Raw genomic sequence first — 15,254 nt, 5'->3', positions numbered from 1 at the left:
TACAGAAGTACCCCCAGGCTCTTGACCCTGTGCGCCGCCATCAGCGGCGCACCGTCAAAAACTGGAAGGGGTATTTCCCCCCCCCCCCCCGGGCCATGACGGCCCAAGCAAAGGACCTCTGTCTTCGCTGGGTTTAGCCTCAACCCGCTCTGTTTGAGCCACCCAGCCACAGCCTGTAGCGCCCGGTCCAGATTTTGTGGGGTGGAGACCGGCCGGCTGTCCATAAGCAGATAAAGCTGGGTGTCATTACAATATTACAATCAGGAACTGGAATGACACTAGGGTTACCAATTCCAGCATGGGAGATTCATTGGTGGCAGTTTCTGGGAAGCATGGAGTTTAGAAAAATGATGGAGCTTAACACTGAAATGATACCAATTAGGGTTGCCAGCTCTGGGTTGGAAAATACCTGGAGATTTTTTTAGGGGGTGGAGCTTTGGGACGATGAGGTTTGGGGAGGGGAAGGACTTTAGAAGGGTCTAATGCCATAGAGTCCACCTTCCAAAGTGGCCATTTCCTCCAGGTGAACTGATGTCTTGTCACCTGGAGATCAGGTGTAATCCCAGCAGATCTCCTGCCACCACCTGGAGGCTGGCAATCCTGAATATAAGCCTCTTTCCCAAGCCACCATTTCCTTCAGGGGCACCAATCTCTGTATTCTGGAGATCAGCTGTTATTCAGGGAGGTTGGTAGCCCTAAATGAGTGCCACCTCTGTTCATCAGAGAAAGGTGCTGGAAAGTGTACTCAGCACCACAAAACTAGACTTCCCTTCTTGAAGATCCTTTCTCTCAAGGACCAGGGGTGGGATGGGGGATAGCATATCAGCACCACTTTCATACTTCACTTTCTTTCAGAATTTGTGTGCCTCTAGCATATATGGAGAATGGCTTGGGGGACAGGAAAATAAACTGAATTAAGTAATCAAGAAATAATTTTTAGAAACCAAGGGACATTTTGTTCTCTTCTGGTCTTCTTCTGTGATCTTATAATAGAAACCATGGCTTCGGCAGCCTGCTCTGAATAAATACTTGTCAGGTATGGAACACAGAATGAAGAAAAACATCATTCAAAATCTTCTTCTCATCAAAGGAGCTTGACTGCATTATAATACATGGTGCAAAAAGGAACAGAAGGATAGATGTTTTGGGACACCAGAAGAAGACATTCCGCATCAAAAGGAAGCAACAGATTAAGATAAAATAGGCCTGGATCTCCCTACATCTCCAAATTGTATTGGAGGACTCTGACATTGTAACATATCCACCTTATCTAGCAGACCAAGAACACCTGCCCTCTACAATAAAGTTCATAGGAAGATAGCCTTTCCCCAAAACCCCGCACAGAGTTGGGGCAGGGGGGACAAAAATGAACTTAGATTTGTGGTGTTTGTGACTGCTCTGCTCCTTTAATGCAGGCCAGTATTTTTTACTGCCACAGTCTACTTCATGTGGGTAGGAACAGAGGAAAAGGAAGCTGTTACTGGAGCTCCATCCAAGAGAATAACCTCAGTGTGCTCCTTTTAAAAACTATGCTGCCTCCTTATCCCAATGCCTTATTCTGATGACATCACACTGACTAATGCACCAGCATCTATGCCTTTATGTGAAGATATGACGTCATGATATATCACTTTGTGTGGAAGCAATGGCCTCGGTAGACAACACTGCATATGCATACGAATTGTCTTTAGTTTTTCCTGGAGGGTCCATCTGAAGAGCATTTGGTTTCAGCCACGGTGGTGCATGGGTAAAGTATATCATGGTGTCCAGCAGATCCTTGCAAGTGATTTTGTTTTCTGCAGTTGTCACAAACAGCCCCTTTGGTAGGGCAAGTGCCTCCATATGGATAGGATCCTCCACAATTGTAGTTCTCTACCCTGCCTTTAAAGCCAGTTGTTGTGCTTTAGGAGATAGATCTATTGCCATCTTGGAGGTTTTATATAGCATTGGCAACCTTCAGGTGACACATAGAGATCTCCCAGAATTACAACTGATCTCCAGATAATTTCACCAGGAGAAAATGGCTGTAGAATCCTATGGTATGTCTTGCTGAGGTCCCTCATCTCCCCAAATCCCACCTACCCAGGCTCCAACACCCCCAATCTGTAGGAATTTCCCAAACCGGAGCTGGCAAGCCTACACAGCTGGTTCCTGTTAAACTAGTTCTGCAATGCATGTGAAATTTTTCTGTGCTGAGCATCTTCCTTTCTCTATTACAGGGGTGGCCAACGGTAGCTCTCCAGATGTTTTTTGCCTACAACTCCCATCAGCCCCAGCCATTGGCCATGCTGGCTGGGGCTGATGGGAGTTGTAGGCAAAAAACATCTGGAGAGCTACCGTTCGTCACCCCTGCTCTATTACCTGGGTATTGCTTTCAGACATTTTGTTTGCTCAAGCAGTATCCTGTATTTTACTGGGTATTTCCTGATCTTGTAAAATTTGCCTCTGGATTCTGGCTGAGAAACATCCTTGTATTATTTGTGCCTTTATCTCATGTTTGCAAATTCACATGGATACGTAAGATGACTTAACCTGGTGTTATGTTCATCTGTACTTTCTCCTTTTTGCGTGCTTGTATATATATTTCAAAGTATATTTTTGTGGTTTAAAATATCTGTTAAGTGCTAATTTTGCTTTTTCATATTCATCACTGCTCTTATAACAGGCAATGTTTTGAAAATCTGCTGTAGTTCACTACTTGCCAAATGGATGTAGGGGGGAAACCTGTTTAAACCTATGCTGCCTGCCTTTTAAAATCCAGTCCCATTTTACTGGTATTTTGTCTTGCTTCCATAACTGCGCATACAATGTCCTTGCAGCTGAAAGCAGATACCACACCATCGTTATATCTTGTTTTGGAAAACTTTCCATTTGTAATCCCAACAAAAAAAGAGTCTGGAGACCTCTTAACGTCATAACCTAAAATTCTTGACATTTCTTTCTGAATCATTTGCCAAAATTGTTTTGCTTTTTCACAAGTCCACCACATGTGGTAGAAAGACCCTTCATGTTTTTTTTACATTTCCAACATCTTTCTGACACCTGATTATTCATTTTTGCCAATTTCTTAGGTGTCATGGACCATCTATACAGCATTTTAAAACAATTTTCTTTAACGTTATAACATGTCAAAATCTTCATAGAGTTCTTCCATAGATACTCCCAAGATTCCATTTGAATTTCTTTGTTAAAATTAATTGCCCATTTTATCATTTGAGATTTAACTACTTCCTCTTCTGTTGACCACTTCAATAATAATTTGTAAATTCTTGAAATCAACTTTTCATTATCACCCAACAGCATTTTTTCCTGTTTGCTCCTGTCTTATACCTTCATTTTTAATGTCCTGTTCCACCAAGCTCTTAATTTGTTGTAGTTGAAACCAATTATATTTATATTGTAATTCTTCAGCTGATTTTAGTTCCACCTTTCCTCCATGTATTTTTAATAATTGATTGTACGTTAAACACATCCCTACATCAATTTCTGAAGATGATTTTAATACTTCCGTTGGCACAATCCATAGCGCCTTTCTCTATTTTTTTTATATTTTACCCAAGTACTTAGCAAGTTTTTTTTGTATATAATGATGCAAAAAAAGCCATCCATCTTATTTTTCCCATAAAACATATATGCATGCCAACCAAAAATATTTCCATGACCTTCTAGCTCCAGCAGCTTCTTGTTTAATAATGTCATCCAATCTTTAATCCATACCAAACATACTGCATCATGATACAATCCGGCAGTTGGAAACCTCCTCTTTCTTTTGCATTAGTTAAAATTTTCATTTTAATTCTTGGTTTCTTGTCCACTCATACAAATTCTGAAACTTTTCGTTGCCATTTACTGAATTGTTTTTGTCCTTCACAATTGGATTTGTTTGAAATAGGACCATAATTCTTGGTAGAACATTCATTTTGATTGCAGCAATTCTGCCCAGCATAGACAAGTTCAATTTATTCCACTTTATCAAATCTTCATCAATTTTCCGCCAAAGCTTTTCATAATTATTTTTATATAAATCTATATTTTTCATAGTAATTTCCACGCCTAAATATCTTACTTTTGAGACAACTTCGCACTCTGTTACTCTTTGCAATTCTTCCTGTTGACTCTTTGTCATGTTTTTGCACAAAATTTTCTATTTTTCTTTATTTATATAGAAGCCTGCCAATTCTCCATAGTCTTTAATTTTATGAAGCAGCAATGGAGTCACAGATAGAGGATTCTCATTAATAAACATTACATCATCAGCAAACGCTCTATATTTATAAGAAAAACCCTTCAATCTCAACCCCTCTATTCCTTTATCTTCTTGTATTTGCATAAGCAATATCTCTAACATCATTATGAATATCAATGGAGATAGAGGGCAACCTTGCCTTGTACCTTTGCTGATTATCATTTTCTCCGTCAAATCTGCATTTATATAGTCTTGCTTGTTGCTCAGTATATATCACCTTAACCATTCTTATAAAAGCTTCTCCAAGTCCTAATTTCTCCATCACTGCAAACATAAAGTCCCAATTCACATTGTCAAAGGCCTTCTCTGCATCTGCAAAGAATAATGCGACTTCTTTTTCAGGATGCTTCTCATAATATTGAACAATGTCTATGACAGTTCTGATATTATCTCTAATTTGTCTCCTGGGGAGAAATCCTGCTTGTTCCTCTTTAACAAAATTATTCAAATGCTGTTTGAGTTGTTCTGCAAGTATCCTAGCATATATTTTATAATCATTGTTAAGTAATGAAATTGGTCTATAGTTTTTAACATTTGTGGTGTCTCTATCTTCTTTTGGTCTCAACAAAATTATTGCTTCCTTCCATGTGTTTGGTATTTTCCCATCAATCCTTATAATATTCATCAATTTTTGGAGTTTTGGTACTAACACTTCTGCGAGGACTTTATAAAATTTTGCTGTGAAACCGTCTGGACCTGGTGCCTTTCCCAATTTCATTGAATTTATTGCTGCTTCAACATCAATTTTTTCAATGGGTTCATTTAGGACTTTCTCCATATTTTCTGTTAAGGGGCTCACCTGAATTTTCTGTAAATATGCATCTATTTTATTTTTATCCACCTTTTGCCCTTGAAATAGCTTAGCATAGTATTTCAAAAAATTCCCTTTTAATTCCTGCTTGGTCTAGAATTTCTTTACCTGCCGATACAATTTTAGTAACAAATTTACTTTCCCTTTTTTTTTTTCATTTGCCAAGCCAGGTGTTTTTCCAGGTTTGTTTGCTCCTTCAAAGGATTTCTGTTGTAATCCCTTAAGGTTCCATTCTACCTCTTTATTTAACAAATGTCTCATTTGATTCTGCAATATTATGATTTCCCTTATTATTTTCTTTCCCCCCCGGTCTTTTTTAAAGTTCCTTTTCTTTTTTTCCAATCTCTCTTTGAATATCCAGCAATTGTTTCTCTTTATCTCTTTTGTCTTTATTATTCATTGTAATTAAAAGACCTCTAATTACAGCTTTGTACACATCCCACATAGTTTGGAAATGAATGTCCTCATTTTCATTTATTTGAAAGAAAGCTTTTGTTTCTTTTTCTAGAGACACCACTATCTCTGTTTTCTGTAGCAAATCTTCATTTATTTGCCATCTCCTAGTTTTTTTCACACTTTTTGCCACCCACATTAGTGGATTGTGGTCGGACCCAACTTTAGGAAGAATTTCTATTTTTTCATCATAAGTCCAAGATCTCTTGTAGTCCATAACATATCAATTCTTGAGAAAGAGTTATGCCTTGCTGAAAAAAAAATATATAATCACGCACTTTAGGATTAAATTTCCTCCATGTATCTTCCAAATTTTCTTGCTTCACTAAATCAAAAAATGACTTTGGTAATTTCCCCCTCCTTACTTCTTCTTCCTTACCTGTCCAAATCTTTTATAATTGTTCCCTGTTGGTGTAAGTCTGTTGTGAAGCATGCTTAGATTGGGAGCATCTAGAATGACAGGTCTGATCACATGACTGATATAATCTATGCAATCAGGACAAGGCAAATCTGGATACTCAGAGTGAGTTGCAATGAGTCAGCAGTATGACCTGATTGGCTGACCGGACTATATCTATGGCTGAGTGTTCAGTGTGCTTATCTCTTGTTTTGGACAGAGGGCTTGCGAAGCCCTCTCAGGACTGTTTTTGTAAATATTTCACCTCTGTATATATTTCTGTATAATACACCATTTGCACTAAAGAGGCTGGTGTGTGGCTCTTCTTACAGGCGTTCCTATTGAAGGAGACTTCACGCTGTGATCTGAGAGTACTCTGCACATGCTCCAGCTGACACTCTCATTATCATTATTTGATCATAAGCCACTTGGACTAATTTTTGCGTGATATTTTTTAAAAAAAGAGTCTTTTGCCCCATTTGCGGCATACAATTCCAACAACAACATCTTTTTATCATTCATCGTCACTTCCACCGCTAGATATCTGCCTTTACTGTCCTTAAAAATCAATTTTGGATCTATTTCTTGTTTAATATAAAAAATCGCACCCCTTTTTTTCTCCTTAGCCAAAGAAAAAAATTATTTTCATAATAATAATAATAATAATAATAATAAATTTTATTTCTACCCCGCCCTCCCCGCAAAGCGGCTCAGGGCGGCTAACAGTAAGTAATATATTAACATAAATAGTAAAACATTAGATTAGCAATTAAAATTACACATATAAAAACCCGTTAATTCGGTTAAAATACTTAATTTACAATTGCATTATATATATATCTGGCAGTAATAGCTGTTCTGGCGCTGATTCTGCCAGTTTAAATGGTGTTAACGATGGCGGTTCTTCGTTCATTGCAACTCAGCAGTCCGTATCTTTATAGGCGTGTCTAAAAAGGGCAGTCTTGCAGGCCCTGCGGAACTGGTTGAGGTTCCGCAGGGCCCGCACCTCCTCCGGGAGCTGGTTCCACAGTGCAGGTGCCGCAACTGAAAAGGCTCGCACCCTGGTGCTTTTCACAATTGTTTATTCCATAAAAATTTGTAATCCAATTGTTTAATATGTACTTCTTGCAGACAAATTATATTACATTTTTGGTTTTTTATCCACTGAAATGTAGCCCTTCTTTTTTGCGGTGAATTTAGTCCATTTACATTCCAAGATATTAATTTGTAACCCATAATGGTTCTTTTTATTCTGTAGCCCCAAATCCCCTATTTTTTTTCAAAAAACTTCCGCAGTTCCAGTACATTTGTAATTGTAATGCTTTTTCCTCCATGTTCAAAACGTAGACCTTCTGGCAGTATCCGTCTGTATCTCACGTCCATATCCCGCAACTTGTCTGTTAGCTTTCTATATAGTCTTCTGTCATTTATAACTTTTCTTGGCAACTCTTTCATGTTTCTTACTCTGCTTTCCTCAATTTCCAATGTCTTTTCAAATTGCTTTTTAAAGATCTTTCCCACCATATCTCTTGTAATAAATTTGACTACCACATCTCTTGGTAATTTATTTTTCTTGGCATACTGGGAATTAATGCTGTATATATAGTCATACAAATAACTGGATTCATCAGTCTATTTCTAAGAACTCAGCAATTATTCTTATTATATATATCCTTAAATCAGAACCTTCCTCTTCAGGCACTCCTTTCAAACGAATCTGGTTTTCCATTAACTTGCAAACTTGCAGTGCTGCCGTCTCCTGCAATTTATTAATCATGGAATCTTGATCTTTCACCTTATTTTCAACCACATGTAGTTTGTTTAACGTTGTTTGTGAGTCCTTTCTAAGATTTTCAGTCTCTTTCTTTATTTCTGACTTCACCACCTCTAGTTCTTTAACTGCTTGCTTTTTATTTTCTGTTATTAGGTCCGTCATCATTTTGATCAGTCTTGCCTTCATGGCATCTAGTTGTTCTTGTATTTTTGGCATCTTTCCCTCCTCAAGTGAAGCAGTCCTTGTGCGTGTCAATTTTGGCAGCTTCTGCTCCGACATTCCACTTCCCTCACTGCCAAAATGAAATTTCGGGTTGATCTCTCATGTCATGGAGTGAAATGGGTAAACTTACAAGAATCTTAAAAGACTATGATTTGGAGAAGTTTAGGAAGGAATGGGAGAAATTTCAAAACTATGTTGAAAAACATTGGAAAGTAAGGGAACACTTAGTGATTTTTGATAAAAGCTGAAGGAGGTGGAATAATGGACTAGAATTTATAAAGGGGAATTTTTTTTTAACTGAAAAATGAAGATGAACTTATAGAGTTAACCTTTCTTATTTTATTTTTTTATTTTTTCCGTATTGATATAAGGTTCTAAAATGGAGATTCTTGATTTGTTGTTACCTTGTTTCTTTTTTTTAAATTTTAAAACACCAGTGGGGGTCAAGAAAAAGTGAGGGAGGAGGGGGGGGGAAGTGATGTGTTGTTTTTATTTTGTATTATTTTAAAAATTTGTATAGATTTCTATAACAATATATTGCTAATTAATAAAAATTGTTTAAACCTAAACCTATGCTGCCTGCTTATTCTGACGTCTAGTATTAAGGGCACAACAAGAGTAATTTGGGTTCAATTGCTGAGCATCTATTTAAAATTAATCTTAAAGTGAACATATCCTATTGTGGTGGTTCTTAAACTTTTATTGTTCTTTTCAGGACTCACTTACAAGGTCATTCCACACAACTCTCCTCCACTCCAATATAAAATGCAGACATCTCATGTCAGTGAACGCTGAACAAATTTATATTTTTATTTTTCCTTAATATAGAGTTACTGAGCATCAGACTGTGTTTCATGGCCATCTCACATGTTATGTAGAGGTAAACTCAAATTTGCCCTTGAGCTGTGCAGAATTTCCTGTCCCACAATGCCTAGTTGCACCCCCCCCTAGTCTTAAGCCCTACCTGCCAAAGAATTGCAGCCACCTGTTGAATCTCAACCCACCGTTATAAGAAAAAGTCCCCTACTTTTCATACACATGGACATCGTGATCACCAGTATGGTTGCCAGGGTGCCTGGAGTTTTGACTCACACACATCTGCTCTAAGAAGTGGACTTTGCCCATGGTTGCTAAGGCTTATGTGGATACTATAAGCCTCAGCTTTGCAGCAGCATTCTACATCTCTGGATGGGTGTTAGCCAGAACTACAGATGAGCTTCCAGCTGCTCCTTGCGTGCCCAGTCTCAGCCGTTGCAGTGGAAGAAGCCACGCTGCCATGAACTGTACAGGCAAACAGTTTCCAGCCTGTTTCCATGAACCAAAGGCTAACACCACCAGAATCCATCTTGTTTTCCTGACTCCATTACAGCAAAGCAAGAGAATCACGTATCCAACAGCTGCTTCAACTTCTGCATAAGGCAATCAAGCTTATCTTAGGCGTGGATCCTGCCAGACCGCCTAAGCCTTTGTTTAACGGAACTCAAGACAAAGACTGGTACCAATAGAAGACTGAAGAGGAGGAAGACCATTTTCAGCCAGAGCCAAGTTCCTTTGTGTAAACTGGGTGTTACCTTAGGTAGCAATTTGGCCATTATTGTCATCTTTTTAGATAAGTTTAATAGTCTTAAGCACCCCTCCACCTAGTGATGTCCCCCATTCTTCTCCCCAACTGTCATCCTGGAGCATCCCCACCCTGGCCCATTGTTACTTGGAGGTCCAACCAGGTAACCCGAGCTCAAGCTTGTTCATTGGTCAGTTATGGGCACCCAATTAGGTGCCACCAATTAACTTGCTATTGGCTACTGCAGAAGTCCAGCCCTTATGGTCACTGCAGAGCCTCCCCCTTTTCCACCCCTGTACCTCCCATCTCCTAAGGGCTCAAGGTAGTCTTTATAACCTGTGACACAGCTCCCCACATGTGTGCATCTAGCAGTACCCCAGTTCCGCTGTCTAGATCCATCCCTGATTCTGGCCACAGCTGAGGGTCCCATTTTCCTCCTCCTCTTTCGTCGCCATTGGAGCCTTCCTTGAAGACTACGATCGGTAATTATCACCCTGTTTGTCTATCCATGTGTTGTCTCTATATCTCTATCTATTTTTCTTAGGACTGTACATATGTTTCATGAGCACACTGCCTTGTATGTATGCCTATATTTTTTTGGAATAAATTTTAATTGTGTTTACTTAGTGTCCCTGATAAATTTAAGCATTAATTTCTGGATGTGGATCCTGTATACAGAGATAAAAAGATCCTGATTAAGCCAGGTGCCCACCTGACAATTCCCCAACCTCAGTTTTGAGGGCATTTTGGCTTACACCATTTGAGAAACAGCCATATTGCCAACAAAGTGTGGCAAAGCAGCCCAGCTGACCCATAGCCCCTGCTCTGTTTTTGCCCTCTGAGATATCTAGGCACCAGCATTCATCCGAAATCTCTGCCTGGTGACATGCCACTCTCCTGCCAGTCTTCTGCTCACAGAGAAAAACCTTTCAAGACCAAGCGTAGGGTTTGTGCAGAACCTAAGCCTTGAAAGGGCCTTTTAGTGGCAACTCCACAATTATGGAATTATCTCCCCCAGATAGTTGTGCCTGCCCTTCCCTCTCTCAGCTTTTAGGAAGCAGCTGCAGAAAGCTTTATCACCAATAGCATTTGATTAATTTGGTTCTTCTGCTGATCAACAGTTTTAAATTAATTTTAATTTGTGGATTTAATGCTTTTTTGTGTAATGAAATACACAATACATTTAAGCCACCTTGAGTCCCTATAAAGTGGAAAGGCACCTAATGTTTTAAATACAATAAATAAAACACATAAGTTTCTTTGCACAAAGCTAATAAGTTTCCACTGATCTGGCATATCAAAGAGTTTAAAAAAATGAAGTGATATTTGTCCATGTCTAGACTACAGCTTGTCATGCTCCTGATCTTGTGCTATAGAACTCCACTGAAAATACAGGAAGTATCCAAGATGTTATCTTTCCCCTACTGAGATTAAACTGTGGTCCCACAAGACAGTTAAGTTGACTTCACACAGGCTGTCCTTTTATCTGTCTTCTGTGTGAACTGCAGACCAGATCACAGACTAATGTTCTTTTCCCACACATTCTGCAAGGATTTCTATCCCCATATTAAAACAGACTGGACATATTCTTGGAAGGGACCATAGTTCAATTTGTTTGAGCCATAAGATTTTCACTGTGGAAAGTTTTAGTTTCGGTTATCTCTGGTTAAATGAGTCTTAGCTAGGAGAAGACCTTGAGAGATGCCAAGGGCAAGTAATACCGAGCTAAATGAACCATTTGTCTGATATGGAATAAAGCACTTCTTTCATTCTCGTTATAATTGGAGAGTTATTCCACAAAACATAGCTGGCACTGTACCTTTTTCAGAGATATGCTAGAGAAAAAAAATGGGAAACCACACAATATACAAGCATACTGCCCTCCTATTTGGTAATTATAGCACAACAGGAATCCTTCTAGATATCAATTAGTTCAGCTATACCTTTATAACTTCATATTACATCTACTCTTTTTGAACTAGATTTTATGTTAATCCTACTTTACCTGTCTATCAATAATTAAGGATGGTTCTTCTTACCTACTCCAAGTGAACCCATTACGCTTTTATGGGATCTTGTAATATACCAATAGATTCTGGGTTTGCCCCAGACTTGAAGAATGAGTTCTTTCCCAAGCACTATCACCCAGTTGTGTTTTCAGACAACAGCTATCCAGATAATTGCTTGCTTCCGAGAAATGATCAGGATGGGGGGACCACAACCCAAGAAGTTCTGTTTTTCAGTTCTGCTCCATGTTCAGGCCAATCTCACTTCCTGGTCTGATGAAATTTGGAGTAAGGCCTTAGCCAAACATCTTAATGTATGTGGGTTCATTAGAGAAAAGATGCCTGCTCAGAGCCATTATGCCCAAGCTGTAGAGGTGCATAGGAAATAAGCATAGCATGGAACTGGGCTGTGAACTCAATGCAAAAGGCGGGATACTAACTTTATATGTTCCTCCTTTTGTTACTTTCAGGAAATGAGTTTTTGCATTTTGCACCAGCTAGCTGTGATGGATTTTTCAGTTCTTCCTTTCTTTGCATTAAGACAAATGTTTTGCATATCATAAAATATAAACATTTCTGAAGGAACAGATCTATAAATAGCACTTCTATATGCAAGTCAAGCAGGCTATTGCTACTGTCACTTTTCTTTCTGATAATTGCAGTCTCTCACCTTAACCTGGTGGTTGCTTGCGGCTATGATGTTCTGCTGTGCCCTGGAGTTCCCCACCTTCAAGAATTGTCCCATTAATTTCAGCAGAGGAGGGAGCTTTGCAGGTGCATTCCTTGGCACATCAGTGTTACCAAGTCCACTGACATGAAAAAGGAAGCATTGGTGTGCATGCAGAACTGTGAACTGGGCTTAGGGGGTGTGTGAATATGCCATTTTTCATTTCCTTAAGTTTTCATATCATTGTGTTTTCAACCTGCCTTGACTGGTTTTCTCACTTCATTTATTTTAATGCAGCTTTTTTTTTTTAACTATGTGCCATTTTTATTTCATTCTTACATTATGGGACACTTTACACTATTTGCGCACAAAAACAGGCACCAGTTTTAATGTTAAGTTAATGCACTTAACAATGCAAAAAGAAGCTCCAATGTTTGAATCAAACCAGAGTAGTCACAAAAATTGGGCTTTGGAATCATAAGCATTTCCCCATATGTTAAAAATCAAGCCTTTATACTTAAGGAAGAGCTTTCTAAGATCACACCCAACACCAAGAATCCATGTTAATGAATCCTGGGTTATTTAATGAAGAGCTCTCTAATGATCATTCCAATCCAATATAGAATCTGGCAGATAAACTCTGGACTCTCACCAACATGTAATTTAATATCATCAAGCAGGGAGACATGATGGAGAGAGTCTGGCTCTCTGAAGAGTATTTCATAATTGCAGTGCTAATGGAAATACTCCTTCAGTACTCATTTATTTTGTACATCAAAAAGAGTCCTCCAAATCAGTGAAATGACTTCACTACAAATACCAGCTCTGAAGGTCACACAGCTTTAAGTCCTCTTTGCTCACAACAACCCCAAACAGGCAGCTGCTATCAACCTCAGCATCCATAGAAATCCTGTGCTGTAACAACTGTTGTCACTGTTGATGGCCAATTTGCAGAACACAATAGACGGCCGTCATAACTGGTTAGGGATCGGATTGCCAGTTGCACGTTCTGCAGTCTTTATAATTGTAATCTGACCTGTCAACAGCAAGCCAACCCACCATGATGTGATTGGGAGCAGACCGTCTTGGGTAACTGCCAGAGGTGCAAGTCTGTAGCTTTCCTCTTTTTGGGATAGGCAAGGATGTAAGCTCTGGTATCAGCATTAGCTCCCTGTTATTCTGTCTCCCAAGCAGAATTAAAGTTGCTGATTTTGACCCCAAAAGCTCTTAACAGTTTGGTCCAAACAAGTTTAAGGGACTAACATTTGGTCATGAGCGTAAAAGAATAATTTTAAACTCAGAAATCTGTGGGCCTTACTCCCAGGAAGGTGTTCTTAAGATTGCGCTGTCTGGTTGCATACTTTTTTGAGATTCAGGCTGATTAAAGAACATGAGACTCACTTCTGAGTAGACCTATTTAGGATGGCTCTCAAAGCCTCCTAGCAATTCTACATAGGCACTAAGCAAAAGCAAATTGCAGGACACTGTTGGTTGTGGTCCCACAGTTCCAACAACATAACCAGCATAGTGGCTAATTGTGTGTGTATGAGATTAAACTAGGGTTGCCAAGTCCAATTCAAGAAATATCTGGGGACTTTGGGGGTGGAGCCAGGAGACATCGGGGGTGGGGCCAGGAACAAGGGTGTGACAAGCATAATTGAACTCCAAGGGAGTTCTGGCCATCACATTTAAAGGGACAGCACACCTTTTAGAATGCCTTCTTTCCATAGGAAATAATTAAGGATAGGGGCACCATATTTTGGGGCTCATAGAATTGGACCCTCTGGTCCAATCATTTTGAAACTTGGGGAGTATTTTGGGGAGAGGCACTAAATGCTTAGGGTTGCCAAGTCCAATTCAAGAAGTATCTGGGGACTTTGGGGGTGGAGCCAGGAGACTTTGGGGGTGGAGCCAGGAGACTTTGGGGGTGGAGCCAGGAGCAAGGGTGTGATAAGCATAATTGAACTCCAAGGGAGTTCTGGCCATCACATTTAAAGGGACAGCACACCTTTTAGAATGCCTTCCTTCCATAGAAAATAATGAAGGATAGGGGCACCTTCTTTTGGGACTCATAGAGTTGGACCCCCTGGTCCAATCTTTTTGAAACTGGGGAGGTATTTTGGGGAGAGGCACTAGATGCTATACTGAAAATTTGGCACCTCTACCTCAAAAAACAGCCCCCCCAGAGCCCCTGACACCCGCGGATCAATTGCCCATCATTCCCTATGGGAATTGTTCCTGGGGGTGCATAATGGCTATGGGGGTGGAGCTTCCCCCACTGGCCAGCTGGCTGGGGGAGGGGGGAAGCCTGTAAAACCAGGGGATCTCCCGCTGGGACCTGGGGATTGGGAAGCCTATAAATGCTATACTAAAAATTTGGTGCCTCTACCTCAAAAAATAGCCCCCCCCGAGCCCCAAATACCCACGGATCAATTCCCTATTATTCCCTATGGGAATCGTTCTCCATAGGGAATAATAGAGTGCCCAGTAGACATTTCCCTCCCCCCCACGCTTCCTAAAGGAGGGAGGGCCTCCAAACCAGGGAATCCCCTGCCCCCTCCCTCTCTCTCACACACAAATACTTACTAGATCTTCTTCCTGCAGAACTCTACTTGCTGTGAAAACAAAAGCAAAAGAAAGGGAGGGACCGTTCTCCATGGAAACTATTACTGACCCTTTCCAGTGAAGCCCTTCCTGTTTCCTGCGCAGCCTTAAAGGCACACATTTTACAAACAGATCAGGAGCTCTACAACTACAAGCATGTTCTCCCCCCCACCCCGCTTCCGGATTTTTGGAGAGCGGGGGAGGAGGCTGCAAAGTCAGGGGTCCCCCACCAGGGCGGGGAGGGGGGTTGGGAAGCCTAGATTAAACAACGATCAGATTTTTTAAAAAACTTATTTTTAAAAGTTGATCTTAAAAAAATCCCATATATATATATATATATATATATATATATATATATATATATATATATATATATATATATATATATATATATATATATATATATATATATATATTAAAGGTCTCTAAAGACTAGAATTCTTTTGGAAGAATGTACTTTCTCAAATCACCAGTTTGCAACATTTTCATTTGGAGACCTAACTGTGTTGATAA

Source organism: Heteronotia binoei, chromosome 1 (assembly GCF_032191835.1).
Source record: "Heteronotia binoei isolate CCM8104 ecotype False Entrance Well chromosome 1, APGP_CSIRO_Hbin_v1, whole genome shotgun sequence".
NCBI lineage: Eukaryota > Metazoa > Chordata > Lepidosauria > Squamata > Gekkonidae > Heteronotia > Heteronotia binoei.
This window is presented reverse-complemented; position numbering follows the sequence as displayed.